The sequence below is a fragment of the Rhododendron vialii genome, chromosome 1a (assembly GCF_030253575.1).
Source record: "Rhododendron vialii isolate Sample 1 chromosome 1a, ASM3025357v1".
NCBI classification, from domain to species: domain Eukaryota; kingdom Viridiplantae; phylum Streptophyta; class Magnoliopsida; order Ericales; family Ericaceae; genus Rhododendron; species Rhododendron vialii.
The window spans coordinates 2,110,759-2,127,642 of NC_080557.1; the positions used below are offsets into that span (position 1 = coordinate 2,110,759).

At 37.1% G+C, this 16,884-nt stretch overlaps 1 pseudogene; it reads left to right on the forward strand.

Moving 5' to 3' along the window:
- The window catches only part of LOC131317623 (uncharacterized), a 102,036-nt pseudogene that overhangs the window by 40,415 nt on the left and 44,737 nt on the right, over nucleotides 1–16,884 (forward strand).

Below are 16,884 nucleotides of genomic sequence, written 5' to 3' on the forward strand. Positions count from 1 at the left end.
TGCAAAAAAAAAAATACAACTTTTCAATATGGCAGTTATCACACGTTTGAAACTTGAACTTGTGGTCGTCGTTATAGTCTTATGGACTATTGATTTGTGCTTTTAGATTGGTGATTTGTGTGATACAGAGCGCATAAAATGCAAACATAGCACGTACTAGTACTTAATTATTGAATTTGTTGGATTCAACTCAAAAACCTATACATAGTTTCTATATTTTTTTTTTGGTAAATCGGAAATTTCCTATACATAGTTATCTCAGGGATATCCCAAGTGAGCGCGAGCGGACGAATCCCACACAACAAGTAAATTGAAATTTTGAAGCAATGAAATGCAAAAGTAAATGTCCAAAGCAATAGTAATTCTTAATCATTAACAAATATTACTCTTTATAAATAAAAAGATATTCCGCTTTGGAAAAATGTGGTACCTTGTCGTGTAGCTTGTGATGAATTGGAAAAGAGAACATATAATATCTATGGTGCTCTGTATATTATGTCTCGCTCCTATCTCTATATATCCTCATATTTAATTATAGGACAAAAGAATACAAAAAAAAAAGAAGAAGAAGGGAAAGAAGTGATTCCTTGCTTATCATATTATTAAAGTAAATAAAAGTGATAGAAGTGTGTGTGAGGGATAACAACTTTACTTACTTTCCACGGAATAAATTATTTGCCCCTTTGAAAGGAGTAACTATTCATTGCTTTGGACACTGGATGTCATATCTCCTTTACCCATTAGTGACTTTTTCTCGTGATTGTTCAGAGTAACTATCACAGATTCTTCTGTGCAAATTTAATTCCATCCATGACAATTAATTAAAACACCCATTTACTTAAAACACACATGTACGAGGCATTTATATGTTACTCTCAAATAACCTTTGTTCCACTAAAGGCACTTAGCAATCCAGTTAGTCGGGAAATTGCGCTTAGATTGCTATTATATGCACCCCCAACTTGCCTTAGATGGCCTGATAAAGCCGGCATCAATCAACTCAGTGAGATGGTTCCTTCAATCCTTGCAACATTAGAATAGCCACTCGATAAGGAGCACGCAAGAACCTCAAGTGTTTTTTCGGTTCCCTTGATAACCGATTGTCAGATTGCTTTTCCACCATATCTCCTAAAACTAATTGGTGTTAATGAGAGTTTTAATTAAATTTTTTATGTCATTCGACATCGTACTCGCAAGTCTGTTTTTAGAGAGGTCGCAGAGAGTGACATTATGTAACCAAATCCATAGGGGCACTTCAGGTGCAAGAATCTCTCCCTCACGATGGCACTGCAAGAATCTCTCCCTCACGATGGCACTCCCATGACCCGAACCCATGATTTTCTGGCTCTGATGTCACTTATCAAACTGTTTTTCTACCATCTCTCCTAAAATAAATTTTGGTGTTAGCGAGGGTTTCAATTAAGTCTTTTATGGCATTCGACATCGCACCCTCAAAGTTTGTTTTTAGGGTGGTCGCAATAGTTTTTTGCACACGGAGCCCAACACCGTCAAACCCCAAGCAAAATGAATACTAATTTTTTTTTTTTTTTTTATCTAATTGACCACAATAGGTTTTTGCACGTTATGTTCTACCAGTAAGCTTATTCGAAATGTTCTGAAATTGCACAATTAATCAACAGTATTACACCAACATTTTTCCACAAATATATATATTAGAAGACACAGACTACCTAGTACCTAGGAGCAGAAATTCACTGTCACTGTAATCCCCCGGAGCACTTTGTTTGGCTTTTGCTCGACCTCCACCTTCGTTGTCGCAACCTCTGTTTTCCTCGACTCGGCCCACCGGCTGACCTTATTCATTTAATTTGGGTCTATGTGCATGAAATACTCCAGAACTTGAATTGTTACCATTACCCATCGGTAATTTTACAACCGACAAGTGTACGTAGCCATTTCTTACACTTTTGAAAGGTCGCATCTGTTCAAAAAGTCATATTTGTTCCCAACAAATACAATCATTGCCCACAAATGGGATACGAGGGGCACGTAAGACGATAGTCAAAACCATATGCATATATACACGACACAAAAACACTGCTCCAACAGCAAATTATTACTGCCGCACTCCATCCTCCAAAACCATCGCAACTTTTCATGTACATATGCACCGAATAGCTGCCATTTTCACTATATAAGGTTTTTGTAATATCCCGAAGGGTGCCTTTGGCACCTGTCTTCCCCATATATCAAAACCACACCAGTGCCTTTCCATAAGGGAAATCAAATGATCAAAAATTTCCATTTTCTTGAAGATATCAAAGTTGCCACTAGTCCACAAAAGAATTAATGCACAGGAGTCACATATGGCACAATTTCTACTACACATATGCTGGGTCAATATCAGTGAAGAATAAAGTTTCAAGATCTTAAACCATAAAGCATTAGAGAGAAGACAAATTCAATCACTCAGTAAGCATGCATATATAAAGCCATGATCTTCTATTTCATATATAAAATTATTTTTCCGATTCTTGTCAACGAGAATAATCAATTAGTTAAAAAAATTTAAAGCAAAATTAACAAATACGGAAAAAATTTAAATAAAAATAAAAAAAAAAGTCATTTTGATCATAACTTTTTGAATAAAAATGAAAAAATTGATTCACAAAAGAATTAACAAAAAAAAAAAACAAATGTTAGAGAATGACGAAGCAAGTTACAGAAACAAAGATTGAGATGGAACAGGGTTCTATTTAGAGAGAGAGAGAGAGAGAGGGGGGGCGAATGTTGCTTCTCTGGACCAGTGTGGGTTTTGGACCAAAGACGGGAGCAATTAAAAAAAGTTTTGGACTAAAGGCGTGAGCAATTAAAAAAAAATAGGCCAACATAAATCTTTTCCGTTCAACCTTGAACTCATTTTCAACCCACGTAAACCCATATAAATATGGGTTGATATGAGTTGAACCCATATCAACCTATTATATAATATGGGTGGGTTAGGTTATAAATGGACAGATTTGGACGAATTAAAAAATATGAGTTGAGATTGTCACCTCTGCCTGTAACCTAGTTAATAGTAAAAAATAGGTACGGTATATAGTTGCTTCAAAATACTCCAAAGAAGAAGAGTAACGTGACATTGACGTTAAAACTAACAAGACGTTCATTCACAACTTTACCACGCGGAAAAGGAAAAAAGAGTTTGCGTACTGAAAATTTTGAAAAGGAAATCTAGTAATTATTTTCAAGCATCCTCTGAGAGCATAGCCACAGTAGAATAACCAAAAGTCGATAATCAAAAGTTGCAATATCATCTTTTAGTTATGCATTTAAGGGATTGCTAAAATTAGCAATGTAGATGTCCACAATGGTACAATCAAATTTGAATAATCAAAACTTGCCACATCACATTTTCAATTTATAAAAATTTAAAAATTGTGAACATAGAAAATAATTTTTTAAAAATAGGTTTCAAACTAATAAAAATAGGTTATTAGAAAAAGAGAAAATAGTTTTCTGAAAACTTTGGTTTAAAAAAAAACAGTTTTTGAATAAAAATAGCTTTTGAAAAAAAGAACAGTTTTTGAAAAAAAAGTTTTAATGGTGTACTTGATTGAGAAAATATGGGGACAACTAAATTTGAATATTGGCAAAAAGTTGCTAGTTTTGATTATCCAATGGCCAAAATTTGATGAGTTGTTAAGAGGTTGCTAAATTTGATTATTCCACTGTTAGCTCTTTTTTGAGCAAATGTTGTTCATCTTAGCAATATTTTAGTTTTGATTATACCACTGTGGATGCTATGAGAAACTAGTGTCGCATAATTCGGTAAAGGGGGGATTAATCAACCAAATTAAAGTGAGAAGCTCATCTCCCTGTCTTAATTGCTGCAAGTGTCTGTTTTTCTGACCAAAACCATTTTCACGGCGAGTTGCGGTGAGTAGCATCCGCAACCACGTTAGTTTGATTATTTCCCATCTCTTTGCCTTCTCCTTTCCCCTCAAATGTTGGACAATCGAACTACAATTCTCGTTAATGTCCCCCCTGCAGATCACGGCAAACCGTTTTTACGTCGCGTGCATAATTCCCTATGAAATGTTTCGGATAGTTGAGGTTCATCTCCAAACCAATAAGTGATCCAACATTGGGCAACAGTGAAGGCTGCATTATAACTAGGTACATCATGTAATTTGACAGAGCTTTGGACACTTCCCTGTTTTTCTTTCACGTTGAAGAGTCGGATATAGATGGATCATCTTCACCACCAGCTGCATCCCATTCTGTTTCTAAACAATAGCGAATTTCCGTTACCTTGTGCACGCGTGTAATTAGCGACGAGAAATCATCCCGTGTGTGGTTACGGTAATCTAATAACGCACAAATTTCGTGATCCAATTCACAGGTTAAGCTTCCGGACATTCTTGACAGTACCGGCCCCGACATTTGGGTTGCCCAAGCCCGACCTTCTGCTTGGTTGCCCGCTAGTGTTAAGTATATATAAAAAATAAAAAAAAAAGACATACAAGCAACAAAAAAAAAAAAGAACAAAAACAAGATTATATTGTCCATTTAGCTTGAATTACATCATCCGTCCCTTCTTGTTTTGGCTATAGCGTCCCTTTTCTTTTTTTTCTTCTTATCTAATAAGCCTCCTAATTTTCTCTCTTAATAATTTGCCCTCCTAAATTTTTTTTTATCTGTTATTTACCCTAGATATAGAAAACCTCTCTTTGCCCTCCTAATTTTTTTAAGTATCATAATTTTTTAAAGTGGGTGGAAACCATACATATTTACTTTTTTTTTAAAATTTTGTGCAAAATTTGCCCCTAAATATATTTTTTGCTGGATTTCTATTTTTTTTTTTGTATACAAACAAATTATTTTTTTTGGTTGCCCCTTGCCGGGGGTTGCCCGAGCCGGCCGGCTTGCGGGGCTTACCCCTGGCCGGCCTTGATTCTTGAATCAATATTAGAATCAGAAAGCCCTAAAATCGCGTTGTATACTAGACGATGTACAGAATATGCAGTCTTGTGTTGATATCTATTCCACTTTTCCTCATATTTACGCCCTAACACCGCCCTGATTATTTTTCTAGCTGGACTTGGAGCATCAGTCTCTCTAAATTTGAGATAATAACCAAGTAGATCAAATTGCCCCATCATTTGAGACCAGTTATTTTCTTGTCGAAAAGCCATGGAAATCTTTGACACAACCATATCACCCATTCCCCTCTACCCTGTTTAATTAGCCAAAGCATCATCCAATGGGAGGAAAATATTACAATAGCTGCATAAAACTCCAAAGCTACCGCTCCTACCATTAATACCCCTGTAATTGCAATATCAATCTCATGCCAATTGTCTTCATCATCTTCTTCCCTGGCCTTTAAAAGTACAATGTGAATGGTTAATCCTACTAACACAGTCACCGTACATCCAAAACTAATACAACGCATAACAAAACTTCGCGTACTGTATATTACGGCGGCCTTTGTATATAACAAATCATACATGAGTCCCATTTGAACCTCCAGTACATCCCAGAAACTACCCCATGTATCACCCTTGTAGGCGAACCTTAAAATCTTCATAGACTTGAGCTATTTGTCATTCTATTCGAACTAACTGAGCTCCAACAGCACTAAGATGTAAGTTAGTAAAATTATTCTGTTTGTAAATTTTCTCATAATTATCTCTTACTTCTACAGGTTTAACAAATGCTACAGTTTCTAAAACTAAAGAATCACATGCACGTCCTGAATCTAATTTCAAAGGAACGGTTGGAGGATGGATTGCTCTAATAATAGATCTTGTCATAGATTTCCAATTCCTATGATAATCTTCCATAACATTGATGGATTGATCTAATTCTGTAAAATATTTACCATAAAACCATTGAGTAAAAGAAATGATTTTCTTTGAATATTCAATCCAATCGTAAAATTCTTTTTTAAAAATCTGTAATTGATTTGCATCATATTTTGAGAAATACCATTTCCTATATTCCTTATATTTAGGAAAGAAAAATTCCTGATTAATATTTCTTCTAATATCAGGTGTACAGACTTCAACCATTAAAAGTAAAATTCATATCATGGAAAAGGGTCCTTGAACTAACAAATTCTGGAATGATTTACTCCATAATAGGCAGTTTCCCGATCAATTAACAGGATTGTTGAGTGCATCATAAAGCGTCATATGACTCACATTGCGCCACGCGCTATGTTTTTTTTTTCTTTTTTTATCAAGTATTGCATTTCGGATGATGATAATTAATGCACGAAACTCTGAAGTTATGTTGCTATAAATTTAAAATTTTAATTTTTGATTGTTGGTTGTCGTATAGGATTTGAATTCTTTAAGTGAATGTGCTCTATTAAGAAATGTGATGTAATACCAGTCTTTATTGGAACGACGGTTCTTTGAGAGTAACATAAATGCCTCATACATGTGTGTTTTAAGTAAATGGGTGTTTTAATTAAGTGTATTAGTATTTGTTTAAATGAATTATTATCATCCTCGTCATGGATGGATTTAAACTTGATAAAAGGCATAAATAACGACATGCCCAGAAGAAAAAATCAAAAAACTAATGGGTAAAAGAGATATGACATCCAGTGTCAAAAGCAATGAATAGTTACACCTTTCAAAGGGGCCCATCTTTTGTCTTCAAACCACATTGCAAGCAAATAATTTATACTGTGGAAAGTAAGTAAAAGTTGTTCTCCCTCACACACACTTCTTTCTCTTTTATTTACTTTAATAATAATATGATAAGCAAGGAATCACTTCTTTCCCTTCCTTTTGTTTGTTCTTGGGTACTCTTTTAAGTGCTCCGGGGGATTACAGTGACAGTGAATTTCTGCTCCTAGGTAGTCTGCGTCTTCTATAATTTGTGGAAAAATGTTGGTGTAATACTGTTGATTAATTGTGCAATTTCAGAACATGTCGAATAAGCTTACTGGTAGAACATAACGTGCAAAAACCTATTGTGGCCAATTAGACAAAAAAAAAAAAAAAAAAAATTAGTATTCATTTTGCTTGGGGTTTGACGGTGTTGGCTCGGAGTGCAAAAAACTATTGCGACCGCCCTAAAAACAAACATTGCGGGTGCGATGTCAAATGCCATAAAAGACTTAATTGAAACCCTCGCTAACACCAAAAATTTATTTTAGGGGAGATGGTAGAAAAGCAGTCTGATAAGTGGCATCAGAGCCAGAAAGTCATGGGTTCGAGTCACGGGAGTGTCATTGTGAGGGAGAGATTGTTGGGCTCGGAGTGCCCCCATGAATTTGGTTACACAATGTCACTCTCTGCGATCTCTCTAAAAACAGACTTGCGGGTGCGATGTCGAATAACATAAAAGACCTAATTAAAACTCTTATTAACACCAATTGATTTTAGGAGATATGGTGGAAAAGCGATCCGACAGACTGTTATCAAGGGAACCGAAAAACACTTGAGGTTCTTGCGTGCTCCTTATCGAGTGGCTATTCCAATGTTGCAAGGATTGAAGGAACCATCTCACTGAGTTGATTGATGCTGGCTTTATCAGGCCATCTAAGGCACGTTGGGGGTGCATATAATAGCAATCTAAGCGCAATTTCCCGACTAACTGGATTGCTAAGTGCCTTTAGTGAAACGAAGGTTATTTGAGAGTAACATAGATGCCTCATACATGCATGTGTGTTTTAAGTAAATGGTTGTTTTAATTAAGTGTATTATTTTTGTTTAAATGAATTGTTATCATCCCCGTCATGGATGGAATTAAATTTGATAAAGTCATAAATAACGACATATATGCACAGAAGAATCTGTGATAGTTACTCTGAACTATCACGAGAAAAAACCACAAATGGATAAAGGAGATATGACATCCAGTGTCCAAAGCAATGAATAGTTACACATTTCAAAGGGGCCCATCTTTTATCTTCAAACCACATTGCAAGCAAATAATTTATTCTGTGGAAAGTAAAAGTTGTTCTCCCTCACACACACTTCTATCTCTTTTATTTACTTTAGTAATATGATAAGCAAGGAATCACTTATTTCCCTTCCTTTTGTTTGTTCTTAGGTATTCTTTTGTCCTATAAATATGAGGATATATAGAGACAGGAATGCAACCTAAGATATAAAGCACCATATATTATATGTTCTCTTTTCCAATTCATCACAAGCTACACGGACAAGGTACCACATTTTTCCAAAGAGGAATATCTTTTTATTTATAAAGAGTAATATTTGTTAATATGTTCTCTTTTACAAGTAAGTACTTGTATGTGCTATGTTTACAAATTCAACTAATAAATGGCCTTAGCTTGATATTTAGAAGTCCAACCCTAGCTATTAGAGTTTTATTTTCCAAGCTGCTCCATCTAATTCGTTTGTTCTCTCACAAATCACCAATCTAAAAGCACAAATCAATAGTCTATAAGACTATAACGACCACAAGTTCAAGTTTAAAACGCGCGATAACTGTCATGCATATATATTGAAAAGTTGTATTTTTTTTTCTTTTTGACAAAAAATAAAAAGGAAAAGTTCCAACACAATCAATTGAACTACAAATGTGAAAACATACAGTTCAAGAGATTATATTTAGAGGAGGAGAAGAACAAAAAGGAGTACTTAACCCTTTGAGATGTGAAATGCATGTGTCATGGAGGAAATTGTTGGGTTTTTTCCACATTAAATATATGCAGTTTGAAAAGAAAAAAGAAAAAGTGAATAATGGGTTGTTGAGTATTTAATTGGCCCATGTAAATATGGTCATTAGAAATCCTCTTGAGTGGGTGCCGGCAATTCCAAGAGCATTTGTGATGCTTGGAATTTGAAGAGCCAAGTGTGTAGATCTTTCTCCAGGTATTTAAGTGAGGTGGTGCATGTGTGCTGTGTGTGCCGAGTGTGAGAAAAAGGAGAGGGCAGCCCCTTTGGGGGTTGCCGGATACACCAGCTGGGAGGTGAGAGGAGAGTAGATGTGAGGAAAAAATAGAGATGTTGGGGGTGAATGTAAAACATTGTATAGAGCCGTGTGTTAGGAGCTCGGGAGGGTTTTACATCTCACATTGTAATCTCTATTTTTCATATAGTGGAAGATTTCTCTCTCTCCTGTGGATGTACCCGAGTTTGGAGAATCGCGTATTTTGATTGTGTGTGTTCTCTTGTGTGTGATTTCGTTTTTTGTTTGTTTCACTTCCGTTGCGGGTGAGATTACCAGGCACAATCCCAACAGAAATAACATCTAAAGATTTCTCTCTCAGCTCCAGACTCAAAACACAACTTTGGTTTGCTTTGAAAAACCCTAAACTGTAACTAGAATATAATAAATATCAATTTTGTGAATTAGGGAGCGCCTTAACTTAAGGCAGATAATAGACTAGGGTGTTGTCCATGGCTTTTGTTTGGGACTATAACACTTTAAACATGACTGATACTCTATTGCGTATTTCGCCCTTGGTCTAATTTTATAATATTCCGAAGTATCAAAAAAAAAAAAAAAAAAAATATATATATATATATATATATATATATATATCGATTTTGTTCAAGTGTTTAAATTAGTAGCATAAACAAATGAATACAAGTACCATTCCGTTCGACCAAAAAAAAAAAAAATGAATACAAGTATAACATGTACCATGCAGGTCAAACCGGGCCGAGCTAAATCCAGATTAGCTCTCAAGTTCATCATATTTCTGGAAATTAAGGGCTTAAAAATCTCAACCATTTAAGCCCACATTTCAATCCCTTTTGCCATGTTTGAGCAGGTGCTTAATTGCCCTTTAGGAAGGGCTCTCGAAAATTTTAAATATTAGCATTCCTTTTTGTTTTGTTTTTTTTTTGTTTTTTGTTTTTTTTTTGAACATTTGTGTTTAGTAGTATGAATTGGAGAAGTTCATTCCATTTTGCTTTGAGTTAGCGACAACGTGGAATAATTTTGAAATTATATGTTGTTTTTGCAAGAGCAAAAAGATTTTGAAATTATATTGTACGTCATCGGTCATAATGGGAGTAAAAAATTTAACATATTTTGTTTGCTAAGTATCTGTTATCCTACGGATAAATATTCAAAGATGTTTTTCGTTTTGAGTAATTCTTTTAATAAAAAATAAACCAAGTATTTTGCTTCCATTTGCTAATTTGCACACTGCTTATTGCTGCTCTAATAGTCCTTTGCCAGACACAAACTTATATATTATCGATTAGCGTTCCAGCTTAACTTATTTTTTAGATTTAGTACTCCTACTTGTTTGTTATATTTCTGTTTGCGTTTTTGTTCGAGATGCTCCTAATCAACTGCGTTATTGTTTTTTTTTTTTTTTTTGATAGCCCCATTGAATTAATCCATTGTTAATTTGGACGCAGTGAAGTGTTATCAGGTACTTTCATAATCCTTTCACTTTCTTCAGACATTTTACTCTGAGTCTCTCAAGGAAATATGATGTGCTAATTATTATCCGAATTTCTAAGTTTACTTGAATTAATTTGTGACAACCAATAGGAAATATGATGTGGTTATTTTTTTTTAAATGAAATGATATTATGGAGGTATATTTAATTAATTTTTTCAAAAGTGGAAGTTGGGGTTTCTCTTTCAATCTTTTCTTTTGGCCTTCTTTTTGTCTCAAGTCTTCTCTCTTGAGCTTAGAGATTGGTTGCCTCAATGTACCCTCTCTCTTTTTTTTGCTCGGCAAAACAAAACTTTTATAAAAACTTCAAAAAATGTTACATCGAGGGGCTTGAACACGGAGAACACACATGCTTAAGCAAAACAAGAATAAAAATGACCATAAACAAAAGCCCTCCAACAGAAAATTGGATGGCAAAGCACCTTACCACCCAAACCAACTAAAAGTTTCAACACCCTAACTCCATCCAGAAAAATCCTAAAATCCTCCACCGAATACACCTTTATGTCAAATTTTGCCTTTACCCACATTGCAACTCTAGTTTTAATCAAATCAACCACTTCCCCAGAACTTGTTGTAGCATTATTGAAAACATACAAATTTCTAACCAGCCACAATGACCACAAAGTTGTGTAAAAAGTGGCTTCCCATAGGTGTTTCTCCAAATTTCTGAAACTACTATCATCCCACCAAATAAATAGATCTTCCACAGATGCAGGGCATACCCACTTTACATGCCACCAATCTAGAATCCTCGACCAAACGTCCCAAGAAAAATGGCAATGCAAGAATAAATGATGAGGTGATTCCAAGTACAGCGAGCAAAATGGGCATAACACAGATTGCCCCTCCGGTAGCATATTTCGACCCAATAACACGGTTCTAGTAGCCACCTTGGATTGGATAGCCATCCAAGCGAAAATTTCCACCTTTGGGGGGCATACATTCTTCCAAATGGCTTCCATCACCGAACTCCTAGTATGACCACCATTCTCCCATTGATTATACATGGATTTTATCGAGAATCGATTATCCGATGACCAATTCCAAAGCACTGAATCTGGCCTTGCCAAATCCAGTATTACAAGTTGCAATCTCCGTTTTAGATCCTCCACTTGAATGTTTTTCCAATCACGTAAACTTCTGGTAAAAGTCAGATTCCAGCAACCTTCATTGGCTCCACCCCGCATCACATTAATCACGGCATCTTTTTGAGAAGAAATTAAGCATAGCCGTGGGTACTCCTCTCTAAGAGTTGTATCCCCTAACCATACATGATTCCAAAGAGAAATCTCCATGCCCGAATGGACCTGTAATCTGAAACCCTCTTGGATGATATTACCGATATAAGAAGAAACATCCCCAAGAGTGCAAATGTCTTTCCAAATTTGAGAAGTCCTTCCAGAGGCCGGCAAACGAGGAAACCAACAACCATGATCCAAGTTATATTTTCCTCTTACGACCCACCCCCCAAGGGAATCACTGTCATTATGAAATCGCCACCATCACTTGGCCAAGAGGGCTAGATTTTGGACTCTCAAGTTCTTCACTCCTAACCCACCAAATTCCTTCTTCTTGCAAAGCACCTCCCATTTGACTAAGTGGAGTTTTCTCTTATCAATAGTGTCTTCCCAAAAAAATTTCCTCTGAATTTGCTCTATCTTCCTTGCTATAGTCGCTGGCATTTTGAATATGGATAAAAAATAAATGGCCTGGTTGGCCAGAGAAGAGTTTATTAACGTAAGTTTACCCCCAGACGAATTGTATCGACCACGCCACACATTTAGTCTCTCCTCCATCTTCTCCACTACAGAATCCCAAGTTTTAATCCTATTGGCACCCAAAGGCCAGCCCAAATACTTAATCGGCAACTTTTCCACTTTACATCCCATAACTTGCGCCAAGGATTGCACATCCTGATGGGGAACTTTAATACCACATAAAGAGCTTTTGGAATAATTGATTTTCAGCCCAAACATGAGTTGAAAACATCTAAGGATTCTTTTGATGCTAATCAGCTCCTCCATGTCATTGTTACAGAACAGAATTGTGTCATCTGCAAACTGAAGATGGGATACCACAACCCCATTAATCCCTATTCTTGCTCCTTTAATGACGTTTCGATCCCTAGCTCTTTCCAATAAAATGTTGAGTCCTTCAACCACAATATTAAAGAGGAAGGGGGATAACGGGTCGCTTTGTCTAATGCCTCTCTGGATCTGAAATTCCTTCGAGGCCGATCCATTAACCAGCACGAACATAGTCACCGAGGATACACACTCTTTTATCCACCCACACCATTTATCTCCGAAACCCATTTTTGCAAAAAGGTCTAGCAGAAAACCCCAATTCACACAATCATAAGCCCTTTCAAAATCAATTTTAAGAAGCAAACCCCCATGAGAACTATATTTCCAGCTGTGTATAACCTCATTTGCAATAAGAACTCCATCAAGAATTTGTTTTCCCCCTATAAATGCAGCTTGAGATTCTCCAATGACCAAAGGCAAAAAAGCTTTAATTCTATTGGCTAGCACTTTGGAAAGCACCTTATACACCCATCCAATCATACTAATGGATTTATATTCTTTAAACAACACAGGACAATCTACCTTAGGGATCAAAGCAACGAAAGTCGAGTTGATACCTTTTGTAAGCTTGCCATTGAAAGTCGAGTTGATACCTTTTGTAAGCCTCAATGTACCCTTTGTCGAGTTCTAATAAAATCTTGTTGCCTAAGGATCAAGTTTGGTGTGATGTTGTAGCAATGGATGTTTGCCATCTCCTGTTAGGGAGGCCATGACAATTTGATCGCAGGGTAATTCATGACGGGGGCGCCAATACTTATTCTCTCATTCCGGGGGTACCAAGATTGTTTTGCTACCTTCGAAGGAGATTGTATCTAAGCCACAGGCTGGGGAGGGTACCAATTTTCAGACAAGGGCGTAGTTTGAAGGTGAAATTTCGATGACAAATGTGGTGTTTGTTCTCGTTGGAAAGGAAAGCCTGCGAGTGTAGACACCCCAATCCGAACCTCAGAGGTTCTTTGAACATCCCGATGATGAAATAAAGGAAACGATACCTTTGAAAGCTTGAATAAAGGACTTCCTTAGCCTAAAAGCCCAAAAAATCCAAAAACCAGATAAGCCCAAGAAGCCCTAGACTGAACTTAGAATACCGCACGGAACACTTCTACACCGCATGGCGTAATAAAACTTATTATGCTGCACGTAGTCATGAGGTTAACTGCACGGCATTTTGTGGAAAAGTTCTGACTGGCTCAGTAAGCTATCGGCCACGCCTGTATTAAGTCACAGCTGCAAAATGGCTTAGCTGAAAAAGCACTTCTAGCCCGGCCAGAAAATACCTCCCTCATTTGAATTCAAAATTCTTGGCTCTTGCCTATAAATACATCCCTCCACTCAAGAGGAGGGTGTCCTGAATTTTCTTTCTCTCTCATCATGCTTTCACACCCCTTCTTTGCTTCCAAGTCTTAAGAAAGTTGCTTTCAAGACATTCTCCAGGCACTTTCTTTCTCAAAATGCCTCATTGTTCTCCCCACCACTAAAGTGAGTCTTTTACTCACTTTGAAATCTTACCTACCAAAACATCCAATAACCATTCTTACCCACACACATATATATTTTCTCAACTGATCTTGTCCACACTCATCTATCATCATCCGTCCTCATTCAAGCTCAAGACCAAAGGTAAAAACCAAGTTTACTTGGAATAGGCCATGTCCTGATCCCTGAAAGAACTTTCCTGTAGTCAGGTTTAACCCCTTTTGGTTAAAGACTGACTTAAAAACTATTTTCAAAAACAAAAACAATCATTGTGCTGGACATACCGCATCGTGCGGCATTCTGATGCGTCGCACGGCGTAATATGTTCAGGAAAATGGTCTTTTATTAGTTGTTGTTCGTTTGTTTAAATAGTCTAGATCTTCGTCATCTTTCATCAAGCCTGTTTGTATTGTTGAAATACTGTCATCAATACTTATCAGGATGAGACCATATCTACAAACTATGTTTTATGTCCAAAAAAGATTTTCTTGATCATCCTAGGTGATCAAATACACTGAAAATTATTTTTATGTTCATGGCTTGAAGAGATGGTACTGTTTCAAGACGGATCAGCGGTTGTGCGTCACCTGATATCTTTAGGGAATAACGCACGAAATATATAACATGTCGCGCACTATTCTGGGGTATTGATGATTAGTCTAACAGCAAAGCAGGTAGATCGCACGGCATACCATAAGACCGTGCGCGGTATTATGCTAAGCCGTGTGAGGATGGATCTGATCTAGACAATTTATTGGATAGTTATTTTGTCTCACAACATCATATTCTTATCACTTCTGTACAGGCAACACCACGTGCACACCAATGTGATATATTCCCCCATGACCCTTCCCCCTTTGCTTGTTTATTAAAGAGTTTTATTCTCCAAAAGATATACGAAATTTTTCCCCTTTGAAAATGTTTATTAGAGACCGGTTTTGCCAAGCAAATGGGGTGCTTTCAACAAAACCTTTCCCGTTTGTAACGTGACTCCCGAACCCAAAGTCTCGAAGGTTTTCACTAGATCAAATGCCTTTTTCAAACAAGTTCTCGGTTTCTCGGATCCTCCATCTCAAAAATCCGGGTGGTGACTCTTTGAGCGTGCGCCAGTCGGAGAGCCCACAGCGAGTAATGCTTGATCAGAATGTTCCAGCTATTATCCAGCCCCTTCTGAAGGAATTTCAGGACATGTTTCTGCTGGAGTTGTTGGATGGGCTTCCACCCCTGCGAGAGATCCAATATCAGATTGACTTAGTTCCAAGTTCCAGCTTGCCAAACCGTCCCCATTATTGGATGAGTCCGAGGGAGCATGAAAAGTTGCAAAGGCAAGTGGAAGAGCTACTTTCTAAAGGCTTCATTAGAGAAAGCACTCTGCACAAGGACCAAGGACCTATTGTGGACCAAGGTCCGGATGTGCTGTGCGGGTACCACATGAGATATATCCACCCGACACTGAAAAATTCCTCACACAAGGGAATATTTTTCAGTGCCAGGTGAGTACCGTGTGGTGCCTACTCAACGCATCGGAGCCATCCATCACATTTTTGGACAGCTAGGATTTGGAGAGAAAAAAAAAAGAGAGAAAGTGTTGGAGTGAAAGGAGAGAAAAAGTTTCAATCCAATCCGTCTAAAAGTATATTGGACAGACCGGATGTGCCGAGCAGGTACCACATGGGATTCTTGGACACCCATATTGAGGCGGCATTCTTATGAGTTTAACTTAAACTTAACTTAAATTTGAGAATTTTGTCCTTATTTGAATTTCGCATTTGTTAGTTTTGCACCAAATTTTTTTGAGTTATTGATTTGTCTCGACGAGAGAAATCGGAAAAGTAAAAAAAAAAAAAACTTTTACCCAAGTATTTGGGGAAATAATCACTTTTAGCCGAAAAAAAATCATTTTTTTTGGGATAAAAAATGGTTATTTCTCAAAATACTTTGGTAAAAGTAAAAGAATTTTACTTTTTTGATTTCTCTTGTTAAGACGAATCAATAACCCACAAAAGTTTGCCGCAAAACTAACAAATGCGAAAAAAATTCAAATAAGTACAAAACTTCAGAATTTAAGTTAAGTTTAAGTTAAGGTCACAAGAACACAGCCTGAAAAGCAAACATGTGCTGAGGACAGACTGTCCTCACTCGAAAAAGCCTAGGCTTCAAACGAAGTTGAGGGGAATTTAAGATTGATTGGATTGGAAGCAAGGAATTTCAGCCCACTCTTTAATTGATTCCATTTCCCATGCTACAAATAGGGAATACCAGATTACAACAAGAAAACGCAAGCTCTCTCTCCTGCGTATATTCTCTATACATTACAACTGCAAATTCCCTAGCTAGACCTGCCCGCTACGAATGGGCAAGTTTGCAGGATCGGGGAGGACTTCAACAGTTCCGAAGACTACTTCAGGATCGGAGAGGACTTCAACAGTACCGAAGACTACTTCGAAACAGCAACTTTTCAAGAGTCATCACCAAAGCATGTTCGCGGCATCCAGTCGCAGCGATTTGATGTTGAGGCAGATTAAGATTACCCATAATCCCGCGGGCCTTGAAGTCGATGTCAGACCCATTCTCTACTATGTCGAGGATATCTTCAGTCGTATCACTATGGCCGTCCGTAGCAACATACCAGTACGTGTGTGTAATCAATCCTTCATTAATTCTCCTCTTTCATGAACATATTATGCAGCATATCTATTCCTCTAACTAGTTTCTTTTTTTCTCATCAAAAAGCGGGAATACTGCATTCGTGGTGGACGAGGGCCTACACTCTACGTACCAAGATGAATGCTTGTTTTGCTGATTCAATGGTGATCTTATTGCAGGGCGTCCACGGACATGCACAGAAGACGGAGGACAAAGCTCTACACGCCGGTTACATTATGCTTCATGCGCTATCAGAAATGATCACAAGAATTTCCTCCGAGGTTAAAAAGCAGATTTTTT